The sequence below is a fragment of the Monomorium pharaonis genome, chromosome 10 (genome assembly GCF_013373865.1).
Source record: "Monomorium pharaonis isolate MP-MQ-018 chromosome 10, ASM1337386v2, whole genome shotgun sequence".
NCBI classification, from domain to species: Eukaryota; Metazoa; Arthropoda; class Insecta; order Hymenoptera; family Formicidae; genus Monomorium; species Monomorium pharaonis.
The window spans coordinates 6,080,349-6,094,539 of NC_050476.1; the positions used below are offsets into that span (position 1 = coordinate 6,080,349).

At 48.6% G+C, this 14,191-nt stretch overlaps 1 protein-coding gene across 1 annotated transcript in view; it reads right to left on the minus strand.

Annotated features, from left to right (window-relative positions):
- The window catches only part of LOC105832342 (dystroglycan), a 66,282-nt gene extending 57,695 nt beyond the window's left edge, over nucleotides 1-8,587 (minus strand). Inside the window, exon 1 of the mRNA XM_012673185.3 lies at nucleotides 8,452-8,587. The gene's annotated coding sequence lies outside the window, so the exon portion shown is untranslated. The remainder of the gene's footprint in view (nucleotides 1-8,451) is intronic.
- Nucleotides 8,588-14,191: the final 5,604 nt, after the last annotated feature.

Genomic DNA, 14,191 nt, shown 5'->3' on the forward strand with positions numbered 1-14,191 from the left:
CTCCAAGTTATTAAGCCGATAATTAAAAGTTTACGAAGTAACACCGTATCGGCTCGGAGACGTAATTTTTATCAACGGCCGCGCTGGCGCGTAAAGTTCGTTAGTTCGACGGCAGCAGCGAAGGTAAATGCAAATATCTCGAGCTCGCTCTCGCCTCTCCGATGCGGGACGAGGACGAGTTGAAAAGCTCAAGATGCTCGACAGAAGCGAAATTGGGTCGCGATCTCTCGGCGAGTAGTGCCTGACTTTACTTTATCGCGACTTGCCTCGCGCGTCGGAGAAGAGCAAGCGGAACCGTCTCGCTGATTCGCGTCTCTCGCGACGGAGAGACCGACAACGTCGGTTGTGCGAGACGCCCCGCCCTGCCGCCGCCCATCTCTGCCCCTGCGAGAGATTCTTAAACGTTTGCGCGCCGGTCGCAAGCTGAATGCTAAAGGACCCGCCGTCGCATCCGCCGCGTTTCCCTTTGCAGCCCGACGTGTTATTCATTCGTGCGGCCCGGCCCCGTGTCATTACGACGGTTTGCCCTCGTAACGAAGCTGTCATTACGAGGAGCGAGCGAGCGAGCGAGCGAACGAACGAGGGGGAGGACTCGCGCAAATTTTCACTCGAATATGTTCGCATACGTTACACGCGTGCGTTATCCAATTTATCAAAGATGAACAATGCGTCATGCGCGCGTTATTAAAGCGCACCGCTTTATATCCCGAAGAGCACAAGGCGCGCACGAGATGCAATTAAACCTCGGCATTCTTGGTTTACTGCGAAAATCCTTTAATTAACTCGCGCTTGTGAGTGTTTATACACCTTCCCCGTACGATACAAGAAGTTTGCTCCTCGTTACATGCATTTATGCTGATACGTACGACCCAGCTCGCGAAGGAACGCGCCCGCACCGTGATATTCTTAGTTCGCCGTGGGCGTCCGCGTCCAACACGTTCGCGCAAAAATAAGGAGCGGAGAAATAAGGTGAGCGACTCATGCGAAACGGTCGCGCGCGCGGGAGGGACCTCTCTAATTAAAATAATACAATAAAATGTCGGCGAAAGTTCTCAGACGCATTTACATGTGGCAGGTATAAGCTCATTTTAACTCGATGTCCAAGAGTAGAGAATTCCGCTTTAAAAGCCGCTCTTTATGTTCTTCCTTACTCCGCTAGAAACACAAAGAGACGGAGACCTCCGTTCCTCTTTTGTCCCGCGTTCTCTCCCTCTCTCTCTCTCTCTTTTTTTTTGCGCACGCTCGTCGAGTGGTAAATGTACACTTTTGCCACCCAACGGAATGATTAAGTACCGCGATTTTATTCCGCGAGGCAAAAACGCGTCGCGACGGCAAAGGCTCCCCTGGTGGTAGGAGACCAAAGTGGCAGATTCGCATGCAGATAAAACGCGATTGTCCGGTCTAATCGGCCTTTTAAGCTCGAGTACACGGGGTTACGGGGCATTAGCTTTATAATCCGCGCGTCCGAAGAAAAATTCAATAGATAACTCTCCGTGTCCGCGAATTAGTCCGCGGTGGGAGATGCGTCGCGTTTTAATTGCGCTCTCTATAAATATCGCATTAATCATCAGCTAGTTCTCGCCTCGCGAGAGAACGATGACGTCATCGACGAAGTGGAAATGGCTCAACGCGAGAGGCTCATCGTATATCCCTCCGTTTGTTACTCCCTAATTTTATACCTTGCCTCGACGCCCCTTTTCCGTGTGTTCCTCCTTCATTTTGTTAACGATCTTCTACTCTCCTCGTTTTCACTTAATACACCACCGGTATACTACTTTCTACTTCGCTCTTGCCATCCGTGCTCCGGTGAACTCACCGAGAATCTTTATGACTCTGCCAGATGTCTCACAATGGCATTGACGCATCGCTCTTATTTATTTTTTCTTTTTTTTACGGAGATTCTCGGTTCCATCGTGGAGAAAAATATAGCTCGACGTTGCGTGGAACAATCGTGATGGGGAAATCGTGACGGTAAATGCACCTTTCGTCGGTCCACCTGTCACGCGATGCCCGGCCGAAACGAGAAATTGCACCGAAACGCGAGACGAATTCTATTCTGAGATCGATATTACGTTCTGAAATGACGTGAACGACGTTGATTACTTCAATGCTCGATACGGCCCGAGACTTAATCAGCTATTCGTGAAATAATATCTCGCAGCCCGCGCCGTTTGGTTGGAACTCTAAAGTTGGAACGAGTAGCGAGAATCGCTTTTCACTCAAACGATTCCATCTTCCGACGGTGAGAAATGTTTCCCTCATTAAAATTAAGGGCCCGTGTACACCCTAATTGAGGTCCGTATAACATTCAGCGTAACGTTTACGTTCAGCTCGCGTGTAATGCGAACAGATGACCTTACGGAGACGCCATCCGGCCGCTACATTATGTTTGGAATTTGGTCCGGAGCTTGCAATTCAGATCCTGCAATAACATTCCAGCTGGCCCATGTTGTTGCCAGTTGCGAGCCAGTTCAAGTAAGACGGTTCCACCGTACGGTGGATTAACAACTGAGCGAGATGATTAATTCGCGCGAGTATTAAAGCGACGAATATTACAGCAATCTACCAATTTAGGCTTTCTAGTATTAAGTGGTTAAATAGGGCCTTAACGAAACAAAAAATAAGATTTTTTTCAACGTCACCGTAAAACATTTGTTTAAAGATAGATAAATGTGTTTCTGTTTTGAAATTATACGTATTTATTTATTTAAAAAATGTAAGATGCAAAGTTACAATGAAAAAGTTGGTTAATTTTTGGAAGCATTTTTCCTGAAACATTTTTTCAAAGCGGTAGCTACCATAATTCAAACATTGGTTTATCCAATCAATTCAAAATTTTTAATCAACAATAATATCCGGTATTGATTGACAAAGGCTTTCCCAATTTTGTATTTTTTTCAAAGCTATAATAAAAAAAAAAACAAAATTTTTCGAGAAAATGTAATTTGAATTCTCAAATTATTTATTTTTTTAATAAGAACGATATTATTATTTATTAATTTTTTTAGACTTATTCCAACTTTGCATTTTATTTTTTTAAAGTAAAAGTATATATTTTCAAAATAAAAACACAATATTTGTCTATCTCTTCAACTAAAAGTTTTGCACGATGTTAAAAAAATATTCTATTTCTTTCATTCATTAGAGTCCTATAACTCTTTAAATAAACTTTTTTACGTTTAATAACAACAAATTTAAAACTAAGGAATCACGGACTTTGAGGAAGTTTCGTGGGTCCAATAAGAGCTCTGAAATTAACGTCGAATTTAAAGCGTAACAGTAAAGGGATCGTGAGGATCGAGAGGATCGTGAGGAAGTTCGTGTTCCAATTCCGCAGCTTCGTCAGAGAGACCTTTACGAGGCGTTGCAGGTGAGATAATCCCGAAGAAACGGCCTCAACGAAGTTTCACGCAATTTCTAATCGGATGCCTGGGAACGCGATTTGAACAGTCTACCCCGAGCGAACATCGTCCGAGTTTCCTGCTGAACGGACTTGAGTACTCGAAGAGAAAGAGACAGCGAGAGAGAGAGAGAGAGAGAGAGAGAGAGAGAGAGAGAGAGAAGAGAATGCGATTGCGACCCGGCGGCGGAAGTGGCGCAGCAGAGAGAACAAGAAGAGCGGTATAAAGACGAAGGGAAGATTGCGAGGGAAGCCCCGAACGAACCGGGACTCGAAATAGAAACGAGAAGCTCGTTCCGGGGAATTTCATCGGCGCGAAGGGACATCGGGTGCGAAAACTATTCAAACTGCGATCGTGACGGCCGCGCCGCGTCGCGCCGCAATGGATTTGGAGTGACTGCACAAACGCGCGTATTCTTACGCGTTTACATCCGCGATGTGACTCGCCTGTCAAACGGCCCCGGGGGTCGCGACGTCGCGTATATTTCAACGAGTCGAATCGCGACTTGTCGCGCCGGCATGCGGGATATGGCCCGTCGTCCGCCCGACAATGCCAATGAAGAGATTACGACAGTGAACAGCCGTAATACGACTCGTATCTCCGAGAAATTTCCAAGCGGTTGACGTGGATTTATTTATCTCGCCCGCCGCGATTTCTGATCTCACGGGACGTTCTCCCGTTCATAGCTTTCCTCTTTGTTTCGTCCGGGACTAAAATTATCCCTCTTTCTCTCTCTCTCTCTCTCTCTCTCTCTTTGCCGCAACGGGGATATTTCATTGAGTGCGAATATAGGTTTAGCGGAATATTTACGGCGACCGTTTTAAAGCGGCCGTTCGCTCTCGGCTTACAGAACGGACGTGGGGCCGCTGTGATTATTCTATTCAACGGTATTCACCCCGACTGGATTCGGAGCTGGTTTTTACGAGCGGCGAGGACGAGGAATAGTCCGCTCTCTGATCGAAGGAAGGACTCGCCCGCGACACGAATCGCCACGAGTGAGGGGGGCCTTTACGAGCGGAAGGGAGCCCGAACGGAGATAAAGGTTCCTAGAAGCGCGATAAACGCGCGAAATGTTTAATCTTCGAACCACCGGAGAGTTCAAACGCGAGATTATCCGGCTGAGACTCCAAGGGCGACTTCCCGTTGCGTAAAGGGAAGCGGAGAAAAGGAAGGTGAAAAATTATTTCCGCGAGGAAAGTGAATTTTTTATTTTTCGACGCGCTGCTGCTGCTGCTGCTGCAGCCTCCGCCGCGGGCTAGCGAGCGGTTATTAATTGTATCCGAGTGTACTCTCCGTATCGCGAGGCAAGAAGACGGCGGCGGTTGCATAACCGCTTTGTGACGCGATAAAGAACGGCGCCGACGCCGCCCGCCGTTCCCGTCTCTCTTTCATAATCACGTCTCTATATGTCACTTTTTGCACGCGCGAATACACGCGCAAGAACGGAGACTACAGTACGCGCATTCATTTGCAGGTTTGCCGTTTCATTGCCCGCGTTTCTACGACATTTCCCGTCCACCCGGTAAATCAAACCTACGCCGCCGATGAGAAAGACTCGCGGATCCGCGCGCACAAAGTTCTCCTTCCCACCTGAGCCACTCGAGCCACCCCCCGATTATCTCGTCCGAATTACTCGCGAATCTATTTTCGACGCGGATCAAAAGTTCCACGCGCGAGAGGAAGACGCGCGTGTCGGCCGACCGAAATAAATTGTTTATTATCTCGCCGTACAATTCGACGTTAAAAGAGACTTAACAGCTATTCAAGGGAAAACAATTCCCATCGCTCTCGTATAGTTCGTGATCTCGTCGTCCCACTCGGCCACCCTTTCCCTCGTCTCCCTTTCCCTCTGACTGATGGGCATTTTCTCGCGTCCAGATTAGATCGAGGAATTATTGTGTACTTATTCCTTTATCGCGACAATATTATTTAATCTTTAAAAACCTTCAAGTTCGCCCGATGTCGACAGTGACATTTGAATTTCCGGTCGTCCGCCTCCCTCTCCACCTCACCGGTTTTTTAAATATTGACAGGATAATTTAACGGCGCGCGTCTACTGAAAAACGGGCGGTTTTTACATTTACCTCACGTACATCCGGCCATAGTTTCCGGCCGGCGAACATCTCGGGAACCGTTCCCAGTTTCTTTTACTTCGATAGATCGATACGTATTTTGCTGTTCTACTCTAGCGTTTTCGCTTGCTAACTTTTGCCACAAATAAAAAGGTATTTCTTGCTACCTCGAACCTTATAGGTTTTTCACGGGGTTCCAACGACCTCTTGTTACCTCTTCGTACACATATATAAAATATTAGACTATTTTGAAACGTTGGGGGATCTCTTAAAAATTCATATTTAATTTCATCACAAAGGTGTGCATTCACGTGGAACAAAAGTGCACGGTGTGAGACGAGCTGACGAACGATCTCGCTCGTCGGGCGATAGTCCAGGAAATATGAGCATTATTCACGCGCCGATAACAAACGACAAGCGTTAATTGGAGTGCAGCAATTGAATTTCAATGATGACGCATATTTATTAAAAATAGATGCGGAGATAAGACAAACTCGATCCGCTGTTTTCGTACGGACGTAGAAAATACCGTGCGATAGTCGCTGCGTCACGTTACGTGCAGGTTCCTTAACGAATCGCATTCGCCCGTGCATTAGCGCTAATCACCATTTGCATCGACAAAATGCGGTCTGTAAAAAAGCGGCGGTAGTAGAATTGCATTCGCAATTCTAAAATCGATTTAAGGAACGGCTGAATAGAATTCACCGTTCTATGCTGAAAGTGTTACAATTTGTGTCGTTTTCGCGTTAAATATTTGCAAAAAATGTGCAATTAAATACATGGTACATGTAACAATAATAAATACAGTATTCAATAATTAAAAATGAAACAACAAATATATTTGCGAACGATCAACAATCCTGAATAATGAGTGCAATATCTGACTTCCAAACCGAGTTAATTAAATCTCATGAAAATTTTCATCAAAGTAATATTTCATTTAAAACACCCCGAAATGTCATCTCCTGATTAATTCAGCTTCCAAGAGCTTACTTTAACAGAACCGTTAATATTCCACCGATAACGCCGTTAATTAAAGTCGCGATTTAATTTTCGCTAATTATAAACAAGAGTCGACACGTTTACGCGACTTGTCGAAATACAGAGGCTCCCTTGCTTTTGTTGCTAATTAATTAAATTACTCCCGGCACGAATACGAGAGTCGATCGATTCTCGATCGCGATTTCAAAGACGAAACTTTCATTTCTGAACGATCGTCTCGCAAGAAACTGATTTATCGCGGTAGATCGGCGATGTGTCATTAAAAGAACACGTCGACCGTAAGCGATCTTTGTCCCCGTTTTTTTCCTCTTCGCCTTTCTTTCCACTCGTTCCACAGCGGCTGCTTAAGCCTCGGGCGGTAACTCGGTTTTTCGCGTCTCTCTTCCGCGCTTTCGACAAATCCATCGCGGATTTCATTCGGGGAGGTATTCGAGCTAGGTCCCCTCGCGTTCGTCGAGCAAACGGCGACCTCGCCGAAGATGACGCGGCGGCGATAGGAATTTAACGGCTGTAACGACAAGCGGAAGTGTATGAATTCATATTCCCGCGCGTTTACGCTCGCCGTTGAAAATATCCTGCACTCAGAGAAAAAAGTATTGAGAACCAAATATTTCTTATGACGTTTCCTTCGATATTTATTTGTTATAAAGAAATCTATTTGTGAAAACGAAATATATATATTTCTATAAAATACATCTCATTTTTCTTATTAATTGGTTTATTTCTTTCTTGCGAGTAAAATATTTGTAAATATATACGCTATTTCCCGTAAAGAAATTTTAAGTATTTTCCACCAACAAATGGTTCACTTTAAATAGAATTAAATGTTTTATTTCTACCGAATAAATTGTTTATTTTTATGCACACTGGATGTTATCTCTTTAAATAAAGTATATGGTACAGAAATATATTTTAGAAGTATAATTCACAGAATATTTCACCGAAATATATATTTCGTTTTCACAAAATAAATTTTCTTATAATAGTTATCGAAGGAAACGTCACGAAAAATATTTGCTTCTCTAATACTTCGACATTTTTCTCTCAGTGTTCGACCGCGGCAACACGAGGCACCGTCAATCGCCGAAAGTTTCAGCAGACGCCGTTAATACTGTTTGTCGAGTGCTCGCCTTCCGAAATATAATATTAATGGCGAAGTCATCTCGCGCGCCTGCAGCTGCCATATTTTCGCGTTACCTCGCCCTCCCGCTCCCCCGTTCCCGACGCGAGTAAACACGTTAATTCGAACGAAATCGGCGCGCGCTTAATTAAATAGTAAATTGCTTTCGCGAAAATATGCGCGCAGAGCGCGGGCTCCGGGGGGAGCGAGGGGCGTTAATCGGCGTTTGTTTAATCGCCGAATTTCAAGAACACAATTAAATAACGCGTTATCACGCGCGTCACGCGCGCATCCGCCCGCACGTGGCGCGCGCGCACGTGGCCCCCTCCCCTCTCCCCCGCCAAGTTAATTTATCAGATTTATTAAACGCATTTTCCCGGGATTTAATAAATCTCGTCGGCTGTCCGCTCGCGTTCACGCGAACGTCCACCTGAAACGTCGAGACTATACGCGAAGGCGAAAGGAAGACGGAAAGAAAAAACAAGTGGTACGAAGAAACGCTCGAACCGACACCCGAAAAACGAGGACACGGTGTCTGGCCGAGTGTCTAAGGATTCATCCCGGGCTCCGTCGACCGGGCAATCTCCTCCGGGACGGTCCCTCCTCGTGCCGCAGGGCGGAAACGTCGGACACCCGGCCGGCGCCGAATCGAAGACGGTGACGATTGGTCTGTTCTTTTTCGCTGCACTGCTACACTAAGTAAGTGCAATAAGTTAGAATAAGAAAAAATCTATTTATCTCGCTTTAACTTGTTGCATCGGTGCAGCGGTGGAGTTAAAAAAAAAACAGGCCTGATATCGCGAGGTATGTATGTATTATATGTACATATATACATACAATATGTATGCACGCTCACCTGCTCTCGAAGATGTCCCCGACGTTCGTCCGATCGTCGCAATGCCGCCACCCGCTTCGTGCGGTTGTCTTTGCTCTTTCTCTCTCGCTCTGTCCGATCCTCCTATGCTCACGCATTCGAATCGGCGGAGATCACGAAGATTCGGTCGCACGTATCGCTCCGGGACGCGCTATCGGCCAACTAGCGCGAGCGCGAAGGTGCTTTGGCACCGCCGCGACAGATACCGCCATTTTCCGGGCCGCGTTCGCGTACTCGACGACGCGCGACCCGGCTGTGGCGACTAGCCATGCGCATCTATGTATCGCATGACCCGCGCCTACGTGGCGCTGTGGGTCCTTCTTCTTCCGGCGGGAAATTAGTCCGCCATTGGTCTCGCGCTCCGTTACACGCCTTACCGGCGTGCTCTGTAATATCTTTCCTCCGTTCCAATAAAAGTTGTTACTGTTGACTCCAGTGTCCTGTTAGTTATCCCGGTAACACACGGAAGTCGTAGGGACTTCCGTGCGACGATCCCTCACACGATCCTAATTTAATTACGCCACGTGCGTGATAACATTCATACTTATCCCTACAATTGGTGACCCCGACGTGATCTGCGCGGGAAAATCGTCGCGAGTGAAAGCTACGGAGTGCGTGAAGGCGGACTCATCCCTCCGGAGCCTTACTTAACCGGAGGGCTCGGCGAAGTCGTCGCAGCGTCCTTCTCAGGACGCTCGATCTAGACATACCGGCGCCGGCCTCGCGCCAGGCGAGCGCGCGCGCGGCGACATTTTCGTGTCGCGTGAGTGCATTCTCTTCGCCCTTGCGCACCGTTGCCCGCGGTTTTGGACCCGCAGCAACGTTCGGCGCGCTACGCCGCTTCAAGAAACCCGTCCTCCGACGGTCGTGCGCGAAGCACGTATTCAAGAAATCCGTCCTCCGACGGTCGTGCGCGAAGCACGTATTCTAGAAATCCGTCTTCCGACGGTCGTGCGCGAAGCACGTCTTCGCCGGGAAAGATTTGGAGTTTGGGGACGCGCGCGCAGCACGAACTTCCACCACGTGGAGAGCGCCCCATGGACCGCCATTTTTGAGGTGACTCCAGCCATCGTCATCGTCTCCGATGCGGCGCAGGGACAGTCCGGACCACTGCCTCTGCGGTCATCTTCCCGGTACCCTTATTTTTGTTCGATACTGCGTGGAATATCGTGAGAAATTCTGTTGGTCTCCGATATTCCTCGCAATGGCGTCATCGCGCTAGTTAGTCTAATTTTGTAATTCCGGCGTTTCTCAGCGTTAGTGCTCTGTCATTTTTGTAGCGGGTTGGCGCATTCCTTGTTGCTACGCGCGTTAGTTACCCCCCGGTTCCCTCGCTCGTGGCCGCGTACGCCTCGCCCGTCCGGCATCTGTTTCCGTTAGACATTTCTTTTGTCACCACGCGCGCTGCCGTGCGGTCTCGCGCGTGGTCCCAGGGTTCGAGGAGGCGTTTCGTTTCTGTTTTTTTTTGATCGTTCGCGCGTCGCGCTCGCGTCGTTCGAAAATGCCTAACGAGGAAGACCGCGTGTTACTAGCCGAGCTCGCTTCGCTGCGCGATGAGATCGCCCGCCTCCGGGGTGCTCAGGATGCCCAGCAGGCCGTCGACGTCGCGGCGCCTGGGAATGTCGCGGCGTTGTATCGGCAGCCTAAGATTGCGAACTTCTGTCGCGACAACCCCGCGATTTGGTTTGTCCAGGCTGAGATAACCCTTAGGAACGCCGGAATAAGGAATTCGGTGACGAAAGCGGATTTCATCGCCGAAAAATTAGATTTAGAAGCGCTCCAGACCGTCCAGGACTTATTGACGACGGAGCCGCGTCCCGCGGATATTTACGAGCAGATAAAGGCTCGGCTGATCGCGACGTATGGTAGCTCGTCCGAATCGCGTCTGCGACAATTGATCAAGGGCCAGGTTTCGACCTGCGGCAAGCCGTCACTCGTATTAACGCGCCTTCGAGCATTGGATTCGGGCTGCTCGGAGGACGTATTGCGTACTGTTTTCCTAGATCAGTTGCCGGCTCCGTGCCGGGCTGTTCTCATGGTCTCCGAGGTCTCAGACCTAAATCGATTAGCCGTTATGGCGGATAAGTTCGTCGAAGCTTCCGACGCGGGAGCAGGTAATGTCGCCGCAGTCGCCACGGTCGCGCCCGCTAAGGGCCGTAAACGAGACAAATCCGCTGCTCCTCCGAGCTTGGACGAGAGGCTGGATAAGATAACTAAGCAGTTACAGACTCTCACCAACCATTTGGTTAAAACTAGTCGAGCGCGTTCGCCGTCGCGCAAGAGAAATTCAAATAAAAAGGGTGACGCGGTAGTTAGTTCGGACAAGCAGTCCGGCTACTGCTTCGTCCATAGAAAATACGGCTCGAAGGCGACGTCTTGCCGAAAACCGTGTACGTGGAAGGACGAAGGCGACTCGGAAAACTAGAGCGCCCGTCCCGCGCGGAGACGGTTCGGGACGAGGGGGCGACACAAAGCCGTCTGCACGTGTACGATCGGACTTCCGGTCAACGTTTTCTAGTTGACACGGGCGCGGAGATTTCGATACTCCCCGCCTCGTTACGCGATCGTTCAGCTCCTTCCGAGCTTCAACTCTTTGCCGCGAATAACACCAAGATAAAAACTTATGGTGAACGCCGTCTTACTCTTGACTTAGGCTTGCGCCGCCCAATCACGTGGTGTTTCCGAGTCGCTGACGTACCGTATGCCATCCTCGGCGCGGATGTGCTTACGCATTATAAGTTAATCGTTAACTTACACGGGCGTCGGCTTGTCGACAGCGTCACGTCTCTCGCGACCATCGGCCGGGTATTGAACGTCCCCGAAACCAAAATTTCGATGGTTGACAACAGTTCTACCTTCGCGGACATTCTGGCGAAATTTCCGCAGGTTATTGGTTCCGCGAAATCGGCTTCCCCCGTCGCAGGTGCTGTCGAACACCACATTCTGACTTCCGGTCCTCCATGTACGGAGCGGCCTCGTCGGCTTCCTCCCGACAAATTAAAAGCGGCTAAGGCCGAAATAAAACGTCTTATGGAGTTGGGCATTTGCAGGCCTTCCTGTAGCCCGTGGGCTAGTCCGGCGCACTTGGTGCGCAAGAAAAGCGGCGAATGGCGTTTTTGCGGTGACTACCGTCGCCTTAATGCCGTGACTATTCCGGACAAATACCCAATTCCATACTTACACGATTTTTCCGCCAACCTGTTGGGGAAAAACATTTTTTCGTCCCTTGACCTATTTAAAGCCTACCATCAGATCCCGGTGGCTGAGGCTGACATTCCGAAAACGGCGGTGATAACCCCGTTCGGTTTATTTGAGTTTGTTTGCATGACTTTCGGTTTGCGGAATGCCGCTCAAACTTTCCAGCGGTATATCCATCACGCGCTGAGAGACTTGGACTTCGCTTTCGTATACATAGATGATATCCTTATTGCCTCTTCCTCCGAAGAAGAGCATAGGGAGCATCTTCGCATTGTCTTGCAAAAACTCAAAGAATTCGGGTTAGTAATCAACCCGTCGAAATGCATTCTTGGCGTGCCGGAAATTACGTTCCTCGGACATCTCGTCAATAAAGATGGCATCAAGCCTTCCTCGGAAAAAGTTGCTGCCATCAGCAACTTTCCGAAACCGCATACCGTTGCGGACTTACGCCGTTTTCTCGGTGCAGTAAATTTTTACAGACGTAGTCTTCCACATGCTGCCCGTGTGCAGGCACCTTTACATGTCTACCTTACCGATTCGCGTAAGAACGACAAGCGTGAAATTTCTTGGACTCCCGAGGCTGAAACCGCGTTTGCTACAACAAAATCTGACCTGGCTAACGCCGCGTTGTTGGCTCACCCTTCCGCTTCGGCAGAAACTCGTCTAGTTTCAGATGCTTCGGATTTTTCAATGGGGGCCGTCCTCGAGCAAAAATTTCCTGAGGGTTGGAAGCCTCTGGCTTTCTTTTCACGTAAATTTACGCCCGCCCAAAGGAATTACAGCGCGTATGATCGCGAACTGACTGCTATCTATGAGTCCATTAAATTTTTCCGACACTTCCTCGAAGGTCGCATTTTCAAAGTCCTCACGGACCATAAACCTCTTGTTTATGCCTTTAATCAGCGTGCTGATAAGGCTTCTCCGAGGCAAGCTCGACAGCTGTCATTCATAGCTCAATTCACTACAGCGTTTGAATATCTTGCAGGTTCGGACAACGTAGTTGCCGATAGCCTTTCTCGAATCGAGGCTCTCCGTCTCCCAGTCGAGATCGAGTTGGTCGATCTTGCCGCTCAGCAAAGAGAGGACGAGGAGCTTAAGCATTTGCTGGCCTCCAACTCTTCTTCTTTAAAGCTTAAAAAATTAATTTGGGGAACTTCTAACACGGAGCTCTACTGCGAATTGTCAGGGAACTCGATACGGCCCTACATTCCGGTATCTCTAAGAAGACAGGTCTTCGACCTTTTCCATAACCCCGCGCATCCTAGCGCGAAGGTTACTGATCGTGTCATCCGACAACGTTACATTTGGCCTAACCTTTCTCATGACGTTACAGATTGGGCAAGCAAGTGCATTGATTGCCAACAAAGCAAGGTTTCCCGACATGTCAAGCTCGAGCCCGCGCAGTTTACCGCGCCAGACGGGCGCTTTGATCATATCCATTTGGATATCGTCGGACCTTTGCAGCCCAGTAACGGTTTTACGTATTGCCTGACCATGATCGACCGTTTCTCTCGCTGGCCAGAAGCGATTCCTATCGCAGATATTACTGCTCAAACGGTGGCTAAAGCGTTTTACGAGAATTGGATCGCCCGATTCGGTGCACCTCGTATACTTACGACTGATCAAGGCACTCAGTTCGAGTCGCAACTATTTTCGGCCCTGCTCAAATTCTTAGGTTGCAGACGGATTCGCACTACGGCATATCACCCTGCGTCTAACGGCATGGTCGAACGTTGGCACCGTTCATTGAAGGCGGCCATTATGTGCCATGACTCTCCCGATTGGACTAAGGTTCTCCCGACCGTTCTACTTGGTTTACGTACGCACGTACGTCTCGACACCAAAGTCTCGCCTGCCGAGTTTCTCTACGGCACCGTCTTAAGAATCCCTGGTGAATTCTTTCTCCAGGAGGACTTCTCTCCGGATCCTCAGATCTTTGTCGAGGATTTCCGGCAGCACATGCGTCGGGTGAAGCCAGTTCCGGTCGCGCATCATTATAAAAAACGCGCATTTGTTTTTAAGGATCTATTTTCCTGCTCTCATGTTTTCTTACGCAAGGACAACGTTAAGAAGCCCTTGGAGCGACCGTACTCCGGCCCCTACAAGGTGCTCGAACGTACCACCGACAAAGTTTTTTCTATTGAGGTCAACGGCAGACCTGTGTCAATTTCCGTTGAACGTCTTAAACCCGCGCACCTCTTACCCGGCGATTCAGACGATCCACCGTTAGTTAAGGTTCCGTCATCGTCCGAGCAAGCGGATAAGACTCCGACCTCTGTAAATCCTCCTCAAGGATCTCTGAAAACGTACTCCGGTCCAAAGAAAAAAGTGCAATTCAAGTTGTAACATTAAAGACTGTGAGAATTCCGTCACTAAGTATATAGTCTTGCGTGCGCTAGTTTTAAGTCCACATTTTTGTATTAGTCTTAAGCGTTTTGTTCTTGTATCAATTAGTATTCTTTATTGTTCCGTCTAGTCTGCGTCTACTCATTAGTTCTAAGCAGCGTTACGTTCAAAGAATTTC